The sequence below is a fragment of the Ptiloglossa arizonensis genome, chromosome 12 (assembly GCF_051014685.1).
Source record: "Ptiloglossa arizonensis isolate GNS036 chromosome 12, iyPtiAriz1_principal, whole genome shotgun sequence".
NCBI lineage: Eukaryota > Metazoa > Arthropoda > Insecta > Hymenoptera > Colletidae > Ptiloglossa > Ptiloglossa arizonensis.
In genome coordinates this window covers 8,373,987-8,391,742 of record NC_135059.1, presented here as the reverse complement: position 1 = coordinate 8,391,742, position 17,756 = coordinate 8,373,987, and positions in this window count along the sequence as shown.

Here is a 17,756-nt window from a genome sequence, read left to right as displayed (position 1 = left end):
ATCAACGCTGTTCCGTGTACGTCGAACAATCTTGAATGATATTCACACTCGAAGTTCCGACCCTTTGCTACTTAAAAAAAAAGAGGAAACATGGAAAAAATCATATTTTGCTACTAGAAGCAAGTTTCAATTCCAAAGATAATATTCCCGTGGTATTATTGTTTGGTATCATATGCACCGTAGCTTAGCGTTCGATTGTATTGATCGCACATCGTTTCTGTAGATCGTTACAGTGACCAGACACACCCGATTACTAGGTGGACAAGCGAACTGAAAGACTTTTCTCTATTAAGCGCGAATTAACCCGATAGATAAGTGGTAGATTTAGACGTGTCGTGTATGCGTAATAATCGCTGAGAAAAAAGTTAGCACAAAACGAGCGAGAGGTGAACTGCTTTGTTAACAATATTTACTTACCACGATCCAATGATACTGGTGTAAAAGTTTTGGTAACGCAGAACATTTGTATTTTACCCGGTAGTAGGGTACTATGAGCACCAAATATTACATATGAAATCTCTGTGTTCAGTAAGATTGATTTTTATATTTCGGTAGAGAGCTTTCGCGTTATTATCTGTTAAGTTGTAAGAAATTTAACGACTGAAACGATTCGACCAAAACTGGCTACTTGTTAACGAGTGTGAACGGAAAGATATTGTACTGGGACCGATCGAAGGGAATTAGTTAGATTAAAATTCAGTTGTTTGCGACGTCTGGTGTTACTCTCGATCGGAGAGGTTCGAACGATCGTTGTTTAATAATCTCTGCTTCTATTTCAGTAGGCGTCTCAGGTAGAAGAAATATCATTTGTCTTAAGCGAACTTTCGCAAAAATCGTGCAAACCGTGGGCCCAATTTTTACAATCTTTGCTACCCATACGTTTATAACTTCACCTTTGGATTGCACGAGTTTTGCGATATTCTCGACTGTCTTCGAAAATGTTCAACAGCCGCAAGAGTCGAGGGACATATCCAGAATCGAATTGACTCTGACTGGAGCGAAAATATTACGACTTCGTTGAGAAGTATTTTTCCCTGTATTCCTTTCTTTTCTTTTTACCAGAACCTTTTTCTACGAGCCCCTTCCTTTGGACGATCGCTCCGGTCAAAGTGAATCCGAGGAATAAATTTGCTCACTAAGCGACACGCGCGCATTTATAAAGTTTTACTGGGAGAAGAAATTAATGTTAATCGGACAAGAACGATTGGAGAGAAAAGATCCTTGCCAACCGTACTTTCGTATCCTTCAACGAAGCCAAATAGGAGCTTACGAAAAATTGCCTAAGTAACGTTACTTAGCTTCTTTTTTTGTAATAACGTTGAACAATAAGGTTTTCGGTTCCTGAATAAAAATACGCGTATCATGTATTTTCTCGTGCTGAATTCGTTTTCTTTTCTATCACGTATAGGCTTTAAGGAAACACGAACGTTTTTTAGGCATGCAATTTGTTTGGTAAACGTACTACGGTATCGAGAGTAAGAACATTACGGGTGTACAAGTGTGGGGGCATTAAGAGCGAGAAGATCTCGGGAAATACACTGTACAAAATAATTGGGGAACGATGTTCCTTTGTTAAATATTTCAGGAGCGAGAATCGAACTCTCAGGCATTATACAAAAAAAAAAGAATACTATGCATTCAATATTATAGTATCTGTACCGAACAACTTGTGTGTAGCATGTTGTACAGCTTCTGAAGTATTGGATACCCGTTCGAGCGATAAAGTCGCTCAAGGGGATTTAATTATTTTGGACAGTGCAACGATATTACTGTTAAACGTCCAATATATCTAATACGACGCATCATAACTATCGACTATTAAATATGTTGAGATATCTTATTGGACCAGAAAAAAATCATTTATATAGGTAATCATTTGTGTAACATATTGTAGCTCTAGAATTATTTATTACACAAAGCTATTGGCCTATAAAGTCAGTCGCGTAGATAATCCTCTAACTAGTTTCGAGCAGTGAATGAATGTTACAAGAAACGGAATACATTTTCTTAAGCATCGCTGATTACGAGTATATTGTCTTGCATGGTCAGTAATCGAACTATCCCGCTCTTTAAGCCCATACGTGATGAAAAGAGGACTCGAAAACATGGTAGTGTTCAGTATAAAGAAATGAATTATTTTTGCGCAGGAACCACGAAGAAAGTAAGTAGAATCAGCTCGTTGTAAGCGGACCGCGTAAGAGTATGCATCTCGATGAGTATTCGATGAGCAAGCGTACTTAGTTGATTCTCCAAAAGAGAATCAAACGAACCTTTGGAGGATCACCGACAGCAGAGCTTTCGGGGGATCTTCTCGAACACGTACGATCGTTTTACGTAAGATCGTTGCGCCTGATAAGATCTCTACGCGCTAACGAGCACACTTCCTTTTACGGATGGATCTACGACCTCGGGGATAATAATCGAAATTAAGCTCGCCAAATCTCGTGAAGGGAGAACGACGCGCCTGTCTTACGCAGTAGGAGTAAGTTCATCCTATAACCTGTTTTTTTATACGCGATCTTATTATCATAAGGCAACACGTTTGTACGTCTCTACATGATTATTATGCGCGGAAAACACGAGGATGTTTTATATCGACTGTATTTACGATAATATATACACCATTCATAAATCAAGAGGCCTATCGTGGATTCGATCATTCGTGTCATGGCTGTCGCGTCTTTTCTTTCCCAATATCCTCTCATTGGTTTTCAGCTTTTAGTGGCTGAATTTTTCTTAATTACGGAAACGCGAATACAATCCACAATGAGATGGTCTTGCGGATTATATCGCGTGTCCTTAAAGTCGGGATACGATCAGAGAACGAAAGGTATTTGTGTCATTGTTCCTAGAACACCCTATATAAATTGTTGTTTTTCAGTTTGTCGATCGTTTAGCGAGGTTTCGTTGGTACCGAACATTACAATGAAATTGTAATACAATTGGGAAAATGGGGAGGTTAATTGTTTATAGTCACCCTGTATAATGGGAAAGAATATTTCCAGCGAAGGATTCTTTGAAAATTTGTATTTTGTGTTCAAGGCAATCGGAATTTCATTTATATTGGGTTTTTCTTTTTAAGTAAGGGGTTTATTAAAATCAACTGTTCCGACTAACGTAGTATTTCAAACCAATCGACCTACCGAAGCAATCAAATGTTCCTTATACGTAAACGTACACTCTGGTGCATAAGTCACGGGACACTTAGTAAATGCAGAATAAGAACGAATTGATATTATGGAAGGAAACTAACGACTACTGATTCTTTACGTTGTAGAAGAAATGTAAATCGTATCGTACGTTAAAGATTTTACCAAAGTGTTCGTCTTATTAGTTGGAAACGATCGCTCGAACTAATCGTAGCATTCTGTTCGTATTTCTGGGGTTAATTTCATTCAAATTTTTCTTTGATTTTGAACATAATTATCTTGGAAATTTTACTTTCGCGTATGATCTTGTTTATTAAGATGTTTATTTACATATATTCATTACATATCCACGTTTTAAATTATTCGTTAAAAACTTGCAATACTAATGATAAGCATATCGTTTTCTTGGATAAATTCAAGAAAAAAAAAGAAATGCAGTTAGAAGGTGGTAATATATAAACATTTTTACATCTTTTATTTTGCAATCTCAAAGTACCGTGTTTTTCGTTTCAAAAATTCGTTATATTTTTTCAGAAGCAATCGTTATACAATCGTAATTTACTAAACATTTCTAACCCCCAAAAAAGTGATCGTAGAACGATTTACATACGTTCTATGTCACATGTCGAGTCGATTGTTTTCAACATTAATCATTTACATATCTACGTGTCCATATTTTTTATTACTTTTTCTTTTTTTATTTCGAGGTGACAAGTGTAACGCGATAATTTCGTCGAAACAAAAAGGTAAAGTGTACGGTCAGTGGTGTACGTTGTTAATGCGTTCTTGAATTTTTTGTCAGAGAACAGCGAGCGGCCAGCTAGTCGGGTTGGTCCGCATTTCTCGCGACAGTCCGTATATTCTCAGTGTGCATTAATCGTCGACCGGATAAACATCGTCGTTGACTTTCCTCGGCGCTGATTTTGCAATTCGGAAACGGACAATCGTTCGTGAACGAAACACGAGATCCGATCAAATTTCATACTTCGAAAAGAATCTCGATCTGCGAAACTAACCGCTAATTGGAATGTTAAAATCGACACGAATTCGTAAGATTAACTCTCGCGAGTTTGAAACTCAGTTTTTTTTATTCATCGATTAGTAATTGCGAATTGATTTTCGATCGTTGTAAACTTCAGAGTGTCGTTCGATTAACCGGTAGCGTTCGAGATATTTCGATAATCGTAGCATTGTGACAGAAAACGGTTCAGACGTAACGCGACGAAATGTTTCAAAATCGGGAGTGATTCTTTTTGTGTAATTTTAGTGATGTGTTGTGAATGATCAAAGAGAAGCCGTGGCTACTTCGGGGCATCATGTTGGAAAAGTAAACACACTTTTCGGTGGAAACAAACCTGTTGAAATCGACACCGGCACGGCGCTTTGAGGTAAACCGTCATGATTACCGTTCTTTCGAATGAGCTACTTGTCTCAAATGTAAATAATATCGTTTCGTTTTCTTGTAAAGAGAAATCGTTCTTTCAATGTGTAAACGAAATATTTTACTTTGTAACATGTGGTCTGCAAATATTAACCAAAGTGAATTGCGGTAGGTAACGAGGATTCTTTCGGCGGGCCAATTAGATGCACTATAGGTTAATTAGTTCCTGAGTTTTCCGTGCAAATAAAATTGTATAATACAAATACGATGTATTACAGGGAGAATGAAACATTAATACTGGGTTAAGAATAATATAATACCAAGAGTGAGAGGAATGTGAACAGTATCAAAGTAATATTTGCTTAGTCACAGTTGATCCGATACAATTCGAAATTGCACTTCGAGACAGATCTTTGTTTCTTTCCATGGTATACTTGCTATACGGAAACTAATTCCAAGGTTTATTTAATTTCAAAAGTTAGAGATGATCAGATTCATGTGTGGCTCTATATGAAAAAAAAAGAGAAACAAAAGTTGTGGAAGAAAAAATAATCTTAATCTACTTAATATTTGATATTAATTATATACTACATACATATACATGCGTACAAAATATGCGTGAGGACATAAGTGGGGGCATAACCATATATCTACGAATCCGCGTAACTCGAGCCCGCGTAACCCGAGGACTTACTATATAGGCAAAGGAAATCGTAGTTCTTTTGTTAAGCGTTACACAACTATAATGCGCAAAAATCACAAAATAAAAAGTCCCAATTTTTTTAATTATCGTTCGATCGTGCTAACAATTACAATAATTTTGTTCTACGAATGCTATTCAACGAAATGAAAGAGATATGGATATAAATAATGAATAAATTTAAATAATTTATGACCGTCTTCGTTAGTATATTTGTATTACACATTATATGAATGTACGAAATGAATAATACATAACAGGCCGAATAACGTAAATCTCGTTATTACTCGTGAGTAATAAGTGATACGATAAACACGAACAATGAATAATATTAATATATAACACGAATAACATTATTTACGCATCCATTAAATAACACGAATAATACAAACGGTATGATTACAACGCGCATTAAACAAATTGTACGAATAATACAAGTAACACAATTAACGTCGTTTTCACAATTAACGCGAATAATGCAAATAATAATTAACAAGTAGTTATAATTAACAACTCGAATAATTCCGAATAGGAATAACAAAAATTGTGATATATAATTAATAGTAAATTAATAAGTACGTTATTCGACCAACGAACTGGGTAAAGATATATCGAAGTAACATTGCAATTCGGTCCTGGACCAAAAGTTAATTTTGCAACTAACAAAATTAACGGACCGCTGGCTCGTTGCATTACTTTTCAGCAACAATACAAAATTGGGTCACGAAGTCGATTTTCATTATTGCACTAGAGCGTTGCGCGGAAGGAACGTCTAAAGAGATGCAGTTTATCGTTGCATAGCAAGAGAATGTAGCACGTTGCACCGCGGTGCAAGGTAATAGGAATGTCAGCTCTATATTACAACGTCCACAGAGCATTGTGTTTGGAGGAATGTTTCGTATGAGCCACGCTTTCTAAGTATTTTCAAATTCCACATATTTTACTTTATCATGTAACCAGTTGCAAAACGCCGGTGCATCGCGAATTATTTTACATTCGGCTTTTACTTGTTTCGAAAGTCGTGCGATCACGATGGAATACCTATTACATAGTTCCAGGAAGGGAAACCATTACCTTCTAAAAGGCAATAATCGGGAAAATTAACGATACTCGAAGGATAGATTTATTTGAAAAAAAAAACATTACTCCCCTTTCGTCACTCTCGCGACTACTGTGCAAAGGAATCTTTCAGCGATAAATATTACCATATTTCCTCCCTCTCTTGAATTTTAGAAATATTTTTCATGTGATTTTTCCGCTCGATGAGAAACTTTCGGAACAATTGTTTCACATTCTTCGCACAGAGCAATGTGAATACAAATTTATGACCGTACGCGTCAAATATTACGTATACGAACGTATTATGCAACGATATTAAAAAAATTATTCAATCACAGTCGACCGTTCTACTTTCTTTTCAAATATTGGGTTGGTCGGAAAGTCATTTCGTTTTTTTTTTTTTGGTGAAAATGAAACACGATTTTTTTAGAGTGTATAAACATTTTATCAAATTATATATTCTCTATTTTGGAAAACGAAATGACCCACTATTTATTTAAAAAATTTCACGCTTGGAATTCACTTGGAAATGAATGTAAAAAATTGCTTTTGGAAAAATCGTTTCATCGGGACTCTTCGTCTCTGATTAAAAATCGTGAATTGTTCGTACCGATTCTTTGTTTATATTTTCAAACAAAGTAAAAGGAACCGTGTATCAGCGTCTACGCAAAGGGTTAATGAAAAACGTTTCCGCGCGATAACGGTTGCGGTAGCGTTACGAAATCCACGCAAAGAGAAGATAAGAGCGTGTTTCGCGCTTCACATTGGAATCACGCTAATATTTCTACGTCATGGAGCGCATCCTCATCGCCGATGGATAAGCCGATAAACTCCGAGCTAGTCACGAAAGCGAATTGCGTTTCATTAGCATGAAAGTGAGCCACGGATGCTACACGATAATCATCGAAGTCGACCAATTATGCAAATATCCGAGAGAAAAGTTGGATAATAATATCGACACTCTTGTGTTCATTTCGATTCGTAAATATCGTCGCGCACCCTTTGATCATCCTCGACTTATTGGCGAACGCTCTGTTCCGAGATAAAGAAGGATGTGAAAAAATTATAAATATTGACATAGTCTGGAAACGAAAAATTCGTACAAGAGCTTTAACGGTGGAAGAAACTTCGAGAAAATATTCAAGAAAAACTATTCCATATTTCCTCCCTTTCTTGAATATTAGAAATATTTTTCACGTAATTTTTGAACTTGAAGAAAATATTCAAGAAAAACTATTCCGTGAATTGATTTCATTTTTTTTTTTTTATTAGAAGGGGGTTACGTTGTAGATTATTTAAAAAAAATTGTTGCAATCGTATGTAAGCAAATACGACTGACGAATTAATCTTTGGAAGAAACTCTGAAAGATTCTGCATGAATTCTTTATACAAAAAATGAACGTTTTCCAATATCCTCCTCTGTGAGCAATTTTCCACGTCATTCTGTTCCTCGAGTTTCTTTCTTTCCGGTATAATTTTTTTAATACAACTTCCGGATCTCCAACGACACACCGAACCCATCTTTTCATAGTTCGTTTGTTCGCAACATGAGAAACCATCGTGTTTCACGGTTCTCTTGGAATCCTTTATTTTCTTAACGATCCCCGAGATCGTACCTGGAAAGAGCCGCCGTCGCAAAAATAAACGGTTTCGAATCCAGCGGTAACTAATCGAGAAATCATCCACGATCGTCGAATAGGCAGATTTCTCGACTTGTTTTCAATATTCCAGAGAGTCTCGAATTTCTCCAGACATTGACCGCGACGAGCACACCGCACCGGTTGTGACCGATCATCGAGATATGTACTCTGGAAATTATGGCGCGGCCATTTCCATTAATAGTCTCTCTCCGAAGATCCGTAGCTCATCCATGAAAGCGGCGCGGGACGATCTTTCCCGTGCGATCTGCATCCGCGTTTCCCGGCCACGGGACACTTTTTATTTCACGAACAAACGTCACGTTGCATGGCAACGAGCGTGCCGCTGGTTCGGCCGGTGCATCCTAGCGGTCAGTGCAACATAACTGCACTTACTGCCGGCGAAGCCGGCTCACCGTGCCTCGGTACACCGTCGTGTATTTATCTTTGACGTACCTTGTAAGTATGTATGCATCGGTGTCTCCCGAATGGATTTTTTTTTAGTGCCCCGTCCACGTGCCAGATGCACAGCGACCGGTGTGCAGTTCCTTGCACATTTTCAAGCGATTCGATCTCGGGAGGGTTTGAAGCACGAGGTTGTCCAGAATCCGTGAGACGTATTGGGAAAATTATAAAGGGGTAGTGTGATACTTTGGATCGACAATCGAGGGTTTGTTATCATATATATATATATATATATATATATTTTTTTTTATGAAGGAATGATTGGATTGAGGCATACTGGGAAAATTAAAGGGGTAGTGTGATACTTTGGATCGACAATCGAGGGTTTGTTATATACATTATATATTTTTTTTGTTATATATACATATATGTTTTTTTTTTTATAAAGGAATGATTGGATTGAGGCATACTGGGAAAATTAAAGGGGTAGTGTGATACTTTGGATCGACAATCGAGAGTTTGTTATCATATATTTTTTTTTTATGAAGGAATGATTGAATCGAAATGAAAATTTATCGATACGTGTTTCAAGTATTCCTTTCTGGAGAAAAAAATTATTAGGGGGACTTGGATGTGTGACAATCTTTATCTAGATTAGTTTCTAGGCAATTGATGGTGTATCATCATTCTTTTTTTTTTTGATAAAAAAGTAATCGAATCAAAATGAATTAAATTAGTTTATCCAACGAGTGAATTATTACGAAGCAAAAATTTCAAGAATTAAGGTAATAATATCACTTTTTCTGGCATTTTTCTTTTTTCGAGTCAGTTAGAAAATAATGATATTTAACATTTTGAGCCCATTTTCGTTTTCTCGTTAAAAGAATGGTTTTTCTATAATATATTCTTTCGAGTCGATTGACCAAGTAACTTTTTAGATACCACGATATGATATAAGTTGATTACTTGATGAACTATGTCATTTTGACCTGAAAATATCATTTTGAGAATAACGCTTTCAACGTTTTCGATCAAGAAGAGAGGCCTTCGTTGCATTTTATTCTAATTAACGATCGATTAAAGATTCTAGGTCCATTTAAAAAATTTCTTCAAAAAGTTCCCTTCTTTTTACAATGACAATGCTAAATTTTCCTGCGTGATATAATAAACGTTCGTTACGATGTTGAGGATAATTATACGGTCGGTTTGCAATCGCTGTGTCCTTGGCCATCGTTATTTGTAAAATTGACTCGTGTAATTTCACTTACTCCAGAGTCATTGTCTATATATTTCGTAGCGAGTTGCCAGATCATCGTACTTAAACTCTCGTTGCAAGTTTGAGAGAATTCTCCGGGACTTATTTCGAGCGAATCATCCACCGTGAGATCTTCGTGAGTGAATTTAAGTACGTTTTGCAATTTTCACTCGAAAATCCAGTTGAATGGATCGGTTGTGTTGCAACATTTGCGTACACGTATGCGTATTAAGCAAGAGAGTTCGATCGACCCGAATAAATGTTCCATACGATCGTTAATTTTTCAAATATTGCGATAAAATTCCGAGGACACGTTCTCGAAATCGTGCACCACGGGAAGATGTAAAAAAAGAAGTCGATTTTTAAATCCGAAATTACCAAACTACCCTTTCAACGAGATTGATTAACTTCGGGCGTGTTCGAGATGTTGCAAAACGGTCGAAATGTTTCGAGATACCGTAGACGAGTTTTGAAACGATCGAGTCACTCGATGATCTTGAAGAACGAAGTTCCTGTACATCGATTTGCGTTACTTTGTTCACGTTTTTACTTTCGTTCTGGAAACTACACGAAACTCGGACGCGTACACGTGGAAATAAACGAAAGTCTCAGCGGCTACGAAATTCTTAAAATACCGTACAATTCTCTCTCAATTACCGTTTGATACAATTTAGATCTGTCCGTAGCGAAGTTGCTCGAAACTTAGCAGGAAACGAGCTTCTCTTGAATACCTAACAGTATTTATGCGCCATTGAAGGATCTTGGGAACTCGTAACGTTACCATTGTAATTGCCTTTAGCCTTTCAGTGTAATCCGTTTTGATTACAATTCCAAGTATCCAATGTCTTCGTTCTTATTTGAAACATGGACTTATTACATTTACATTCTTAAATTGACATAATGATGGTGTGTTGCAACGTACGTGCAACGGTATACACGAGACAAACGTACGGGAAACATTATCTTTTGATGAAAGAGTTCTCGATCATTTTGAAACGATAATAATGTTACGAACGAGGAAGCTTCTTTCGCAAAAAAATTGGAAGGCAGGAAGCGAACGGTCTTAATCATCCTATTGTGTTAACAAACTCGTTGCATATTAAAGACTTGGTTCGAACATCGAACGTATTAAATCAGGCATGAAGTTTCGACCCATTTTTCACGTAGTTCCTTTACAAGGACGATTAGTTGTACCGTTTGAGTTCAATTAGTTATTCCATGTTCTGTAACAGAAATTTTGCATTAGGTTTAAAAGGTGGGAGTATTAGGGAAGAGGGTGTCGCCGAATTGAGTAACGAGACTGTGTCGAATATTTCATCTGTAAATATTCATCGACTGTTTATATTCTTATAAACGTGGAATCATGATTCTAATCTAAACATGAATTTATATTTTACAACTGAGTATCTTTGGAGGAAATTATTGGCACAAGAATTTCTTTTTGTTAGAGTGGCAACGTTTGGTTGGATCGAGGCTGAACATATACGTGGAATTTTTCTATATTTAAATACTTATCATTGTACATATTGCAATTTGAATACTTGCTATCGGAATTTTTCTGTATTTAAATACTTATCATTGTACACATTGCAATTTGAATACTTACTATTATATGTACTACTGATTTGCAAGTATTTAAATATTCGAAGTACAATTTAAACAGTGCAATGTAGATTATAAATCAAATTCTTTAAGTTTCTCATTCTTTTTCAAACTTTCTTTTTATTTAAGATACTACATCAAATTTGAAAAAACTACCGTTCACATTGGTCATAAACTAATAATTGTATTATTGTTCAACATGTTGTGTACATAACGTACGATGAACGTGAAGTAATTAGAAAACACTCGGTAATTCGTATACACGTGATTTAACAATTGTCCAATTCTTATTCGAATAATGATATTCGGATATTCAAATATTCCAAGTTTCATCGTGGTATTCGAATACCTATAAAATACTCGTGGATTGAGTACTTCGTGTATTCTCGTCCCTATCATCTGATCGGGCAACCGTTGTTTTGGTCGTAGCTGTGTTGCGTAATCCTTGTAGGTCAACGAAACCCGATCAATCAAAGAGAATAAACAGAACGTTCAGTGTTTGATGTGAAGCACTCCATCCGCATAAGTAGCGATGGCTATTCGACTCCCTCTCCTTATGTTTTCGAGCAAGTGACCGTAGGAATGATAGATCGTTCGAGATTATTATCAGAAGAATTAGAAAGCGCTGATAAATCTTCAAATAGTTCCGAAGGATTCGTGTCTCGAAAGGCTAGGAAGATTTAGAGACTCGAGAAATTAGGATCCTTTAAAAACTCCTGGTACATCTAACCAGTGTCGAGATACCAAAATCTGTATGAAACATAATCGACGAGTAGAAGTCGATATTTTTTACCAAAAGGCTTTGAGTATACAGGGTAACAGCGGAGACGAGCAATATTTTTTAAATTCTTGCTGCATTACTACGTCTTCTATGCACTTGTATGCACTTGTATGCACTTCTATGCACTTGTATGCATTTGTATGCATTACTACGTCGCAAAAATTCGACTGTACCGTACTTCGTACTTTCAAATGCACTTTTTTCTTCAAAAGAAGAAAGTATCAAGGAACTTATGTTTGAAAACTACAATACAGAAGTGTAAAATGTAAAAGTTATTGCGATTTAAAGTTTTCTACGTTGAACAACGTATTTCGGCAGAAACGTGAAAAATGATCGAAGAAGACTTAATTTGTGTCTTAAATAATCTAAAAAGATTATTATTATTATTATTATAGGCTAGAGAAAGTGTTCAAAGTATGACGAAGAATCGTTCGAACATTTGTCGTAACGTCAGTCTTCAAAGCATCGGCTAATACGTGTGAATTAATTTCGATAAGTAAACGGGGTCGAGGGAAATTCAAATCGTACAATAGCTTCTAAACTGGTACTCTTGAGGCACAAGTTCCTCGATACTTTCTCGCAGGGAACGAAAAAAAAATATATATACACGCGGTTGAATTTTATAGGCACACCAATGCAGAAAATTTCGTAATATTAACCTCCGTTTGAAATTATTTAACTTCGCCTTGGGACATTTTTTTCTATCTACGAGCGATTTAAAGATACTTGCTTGTCTTCGTTGCCCGGGACACCCTGTACGGATGAACGCATTAAGGTTAAAGATTTACGAAAGTTCAAGAACGCACAGTCCCCTTTGACACCGGTTGTGATTTGAAAATCTCGTTAGGTTTTGTTCCAAGCGATTTACAGCGCGTTGAGTCGATCGCTGCGCGTTAGGCAGGTGTAGCAGATTGAACGTAACTTAACAGGACCGTCGACCACAGTCGGTTCGTGTTTGGTCTAAACGCGCGAGCGCAGGAAAGCGGCCGTATTTCCGGCTAGGTAGCCGACAACCGGTCTATCCCGTGACTATCTGACGAGCTGGTCTCTCTATTCACACCGTAATGTCTGTCGGTGTTAATCGTGAACGCGGACGAGCCAGGTGACTGAGATGCCCGTCTCGTACACCGTTTCCTTAACAAAGACGACCAAAAATGTCGAAAGTACATACATTCTTCCGTTTAGTCCGAACACAACGATTTGGACTGCTCTAGTAACTACCAAGTGTAGTAACTACCAACTATTTATGTTTACGCGGTGTTAATTGACTAAAAATTTTATATATACGTACAATAAATTCTTTAGTAAGTAACTTCTCTCTGGTAACAACCAAGTATTATTATTATTTATGTTTACGTGGTCGTAATTGATGAAAAATATTAAACATATGTAAATTCTTTAGTAAGTAACTTCTCTGTAGTAACAACCAAGTATCATTATTATTGTTTATGTTTACGTGGTGTTTAATTGGGCCAAAATGTTAAAGATATGTAAATTTGTTCGTTTGGTCCGAGCACAACAGTCCAGATACTACTCTAATAACAACCAAGTATTATTATTATTATTATTTAGATTTACCTGGTCTGTCTATTCACACTGTAGTGTTTATCGGTGTTAATCGTGAACGCAGACGAGACAGGTGACTGACATACTATAGCTGTCTTGCAAACCGTTTCCTTAACAAAACCACAAATGTTCGAAGTATGTAAATTCTTTCGTTTGGCCCGTGCACAACGATCCGGATACCACTCTAGTAACAACCGAGTGTTATTATTATTTACACTTGCATTTAAAGCAATGTTTATTCAAGCATAAAGCGCAACCTCTATGGGGAACACTTCTTACGATCTGAACGGTACACAAATGAATATAGAAGACGGTAGACAATTTATATATTCATTTTTAACGATAGATTGATCATTGGAATTAGGTGACTACACCAAGTATATTTTTCTTTCACTATTTTTAACTTTTTCAGTGACGAATCGCTATTTATAAAGGAATTCAAGATTCTAATTGACCCATTCTCGTTCCATCAATCTTGTTACGATGTTAACGTGTTATATACGTGGAAATTTAATTATGAATATTTATTCGTAATTACAGCGAGCACTTAAATGCGTGCCGATATTCTTGAAAAGCGTATATACCATTTCCCTCATTTAACGAACGCACTCGTTTCTGAATTTTCATTCAAGATTATTTCAAGATATTTTATTTGTTAGAACAGAACGTTTTGAAAGCATTTAATTTTAAAATCACGAAAAGCAACTTCATTATCAACTAAATGAATTGAAATTAAAAATTCTTCCTCAATAAATTAGGGTGCAGAAATTCTTTCTCTTCTCGTTAGGAGAGTACCTTCTGAACAGTTTGAAAATCACTGATTTGGATGTGTATTTATATTCCACGTAGAGATAACACTGAGAATTACAACTCGGTGAAAATTATGCTCAGACAAGAATCTTCTCTTTCCATTTTTTACACGAGACAATTTATTCTCGCGATATTCTGATTCTGTTACATACCAGTTCGGTGTTTTTCAATTGTAAAATTCATTTACAACCGAAGTACAAGAATTTCAGTTTCTTTCTTTTGTTCTCTTATAGATCGTTAACATCGTAATCGTGTCTCGAGAACATAAATACATTATCAGCGTAATGCACGTTTTCTGCGAAACAATATTCTTCAAACTCGTCGACCTGATATTTCGGGAACAAATGAACCCGTTCGACGTAAATCTATGTCTATAATATATTATCGAGTTAAAAATTAACTCCGTATTTAGAAAGATTTTTCTTCCTTTTTCTTTATTTCTAAAATCGATCGTTTGGTAACCTTGGAACTAGATTGTCCCCTTAACATCGTTGCGAGTGCCATTCCCTAATGGCCAATTACCGCGAAGGAAAACGATTTTCAAACGTGGCGGATTTTACTTCGCGTCGATGATTCAGGCCCCCCCGTTCACGATGAATTATTCATTCGGAGTCTAACGGATAGACTTGGCAGCAGAATTCACGCGGAATGCATTTCCCTTCCCCGCGATCGAACGATCAGTATGTTCTATGTGCACACTCCTCTTTTTTCCGAGAGCAAAATCGTATCCTATTATATAATTTTTCAACAGTGCACAAAGGAGGAAAACGTGCCGCGATAATTAAGCGACGCATCGAATCGGACAGTTCTTTACAAGACCGTGGCAATACCAACGCCAAGATTTATAATTCTACTGTATTTCAGATATTGCAACAACGGAATTAGAAACCCACCGAAAATCGTCATTTAGACGGTACACGTGTTAGTGGATTCGAATACGAGAAATTGCGAGGAGTATCGATTTCGAACATCGATAATATGCTGGCGTCGATTGCACAAAGTTGTCTATTAATTTGTTCGAAAGAGAACGTATTTAACAATATGAAAATCTAATTTCGATCCAAGATTCTCGATCATTTGATCATTTGCTTCTTCGAGTTGTTATTTTTCATTTTAGTAACGACACGAACAATCCGTTACGAAAGATTAGTTTTTGTGACAGAAAATATTGAAAATTTCAATTCTTTTTACTAATTTCCAACATGGAAGCATTAGTGTCGGTTACCTTTGTGATTGTACAATTGAACGATGAGAAAATATTAGCCTCTGGATTCAGAAAAACGAAAACTCCGAAAAATACACAATAAGAAAATCATACTTTCAAATTTACCTTTTGTCGATGACAAATTTATGAATTCGTGTTTATTAGTTCAAACTGTTTGAATATTCATTCTTTCATCGGTCTCGACTTGAGAATGATCTCAAATTTATATTTGTATCGACATAAATTTTAATTATTAAACTAATTTAATTATTACAACATTTATTTCTATCTCGTAGCGTCTTCACGGATTTACTTTTCGTTCAGTAGATCGCACATACACGTGTACACGTGTCTTAACGATGTTTCGCATCGTTTATATTTATCACGATCGACGTCTGACACGACTGGAAAATATAATAATGGAAAACATTGAATAATTTGAACGATCGAAGTTACGAAACATTTGGAAAAAAAGTTCTGGCTTCGGTAGCACATATCGTACCAGTTAAACTTTCGACACTGTATTGTGTACAGTTACTTTTTCTTTTTATCATCACAAGAGAATCATCAACAGATTATCAATCTTCGCAAGAGTAATAACACTCGATTGGTAAGGTTCTCTCACTTCCCAATAATGATTCATATCCCGTATAATTAGAAACATTCGGAACGAGGTTGCGTTCGAACTCGTTTTCGTCGAAAAAGATATTATTTAACATTCGTGGTATTCGTTGCAATATCGTTGCAAGATCGATGCACGTCACGGGGTCACTATCATTTAGAATCTTAATTCGCTTATACAAATCAATTTGTTTCGCAACAGATTAAAAATAATACACAAAGAATGTACCCCGATGATTGTTAAACTCCGATACTCGGTATATTAATAAGAATATATGCGATACATTGTTCTCTTTATTTCCGTATTAAAGAATTTGTTTACCTTCCTAATGGATAGTAAAGATTCTCTCTATTTTAGAAAAACGATGCTCGAAAGCATTGCAAGCGAGTTCGATGAGAAAAATTTTGTGTAAAAAATTTTGTTTGTTCTCCACGAAGTGTAAATGATCTCGTCAATTTTCGAAAACACTCTTCGAAAGCGTTGCAAGCGAGCTTGAAGATTTTATAGCGATTATTCAAATTCAACAACACCTCGAATTAGTATACCACTTGTAAACTTTTAGAGAAGCGATCGCGAAACGTGTAATTAATTTTTATACACGGTGTTACGTAATTCTGTGAGCGGCGTTGCGTTCCACCGTCGTAAATTCCAAGTGAAAAGCACGAGCTGGAAAGTGCTCGATTACATGAACGCGTACCGGCCACGCTTTTGTTATTCCCGTCGTCCCGTGGTTTCTGTTTGAAAATTCGAATCGGCGTTCGTCGTCGCGTGATTTTCGATTCGAAAATCGCTGGACGTCGCCGATTTGGCGCCACGTACAACTTTACGAGAGGGCAAAGTGAATTCGAAAGGAGCGTCTGCCGTTTTCGCGCCTTCGAATGCAAATTGCGACGCGGCGAAAATGTTCTTGCACGTCTTCGATTCGATCTCGGTTATTTACGTATCCGCAATTCGCGTCGGACACGTACAATGTACTCGTTATAAAAATATTGAACGCGTCGATTTTAATATTTGCCCTTAATAACGCGTGAACGGTGGAATTACATGTATTCGTAAACAAACCGATTTTAATATTCGCTCTTAGTAACGTGTAAACGATAGAATAAGAGTATAATCTAAATTCTCTTTACTCGATTATTTTCCACAAAATTTTCTCTTTCTTCTTCTTGTCCACGTAATTACGTATCAACTACTTTCGGTGGTCAAACGAAGTGGTCTTCGATTAATTATTACCGATGACTCGAACGATGGAATATAAAATTATCAATGATACTTACGGTATACATGTAAAACATAATATTTGCAATCTTAACGTACCGCGTCGAATCGCTACGCTATCCTCCAATTCGATTTCGTTGTTACATCGACCGATTCCGAGAGCGAGCGAAGTACAATTGACGAGAGCGGGGGACAGAAATCGTGACAAAAAGATCGGTGAACGCGGTGTCGCGTTCACGGAAGCCACGGGTCCGCGGCGATAATGAAACAGAAGAGGGTGGGGGGGGGGGGGGGGGGAAGAACGGGGCCTAATGAAACGCATACGGGTACGTAGTCCCAGCCGGTGCCCCCGTAATTTTCGCGGGGG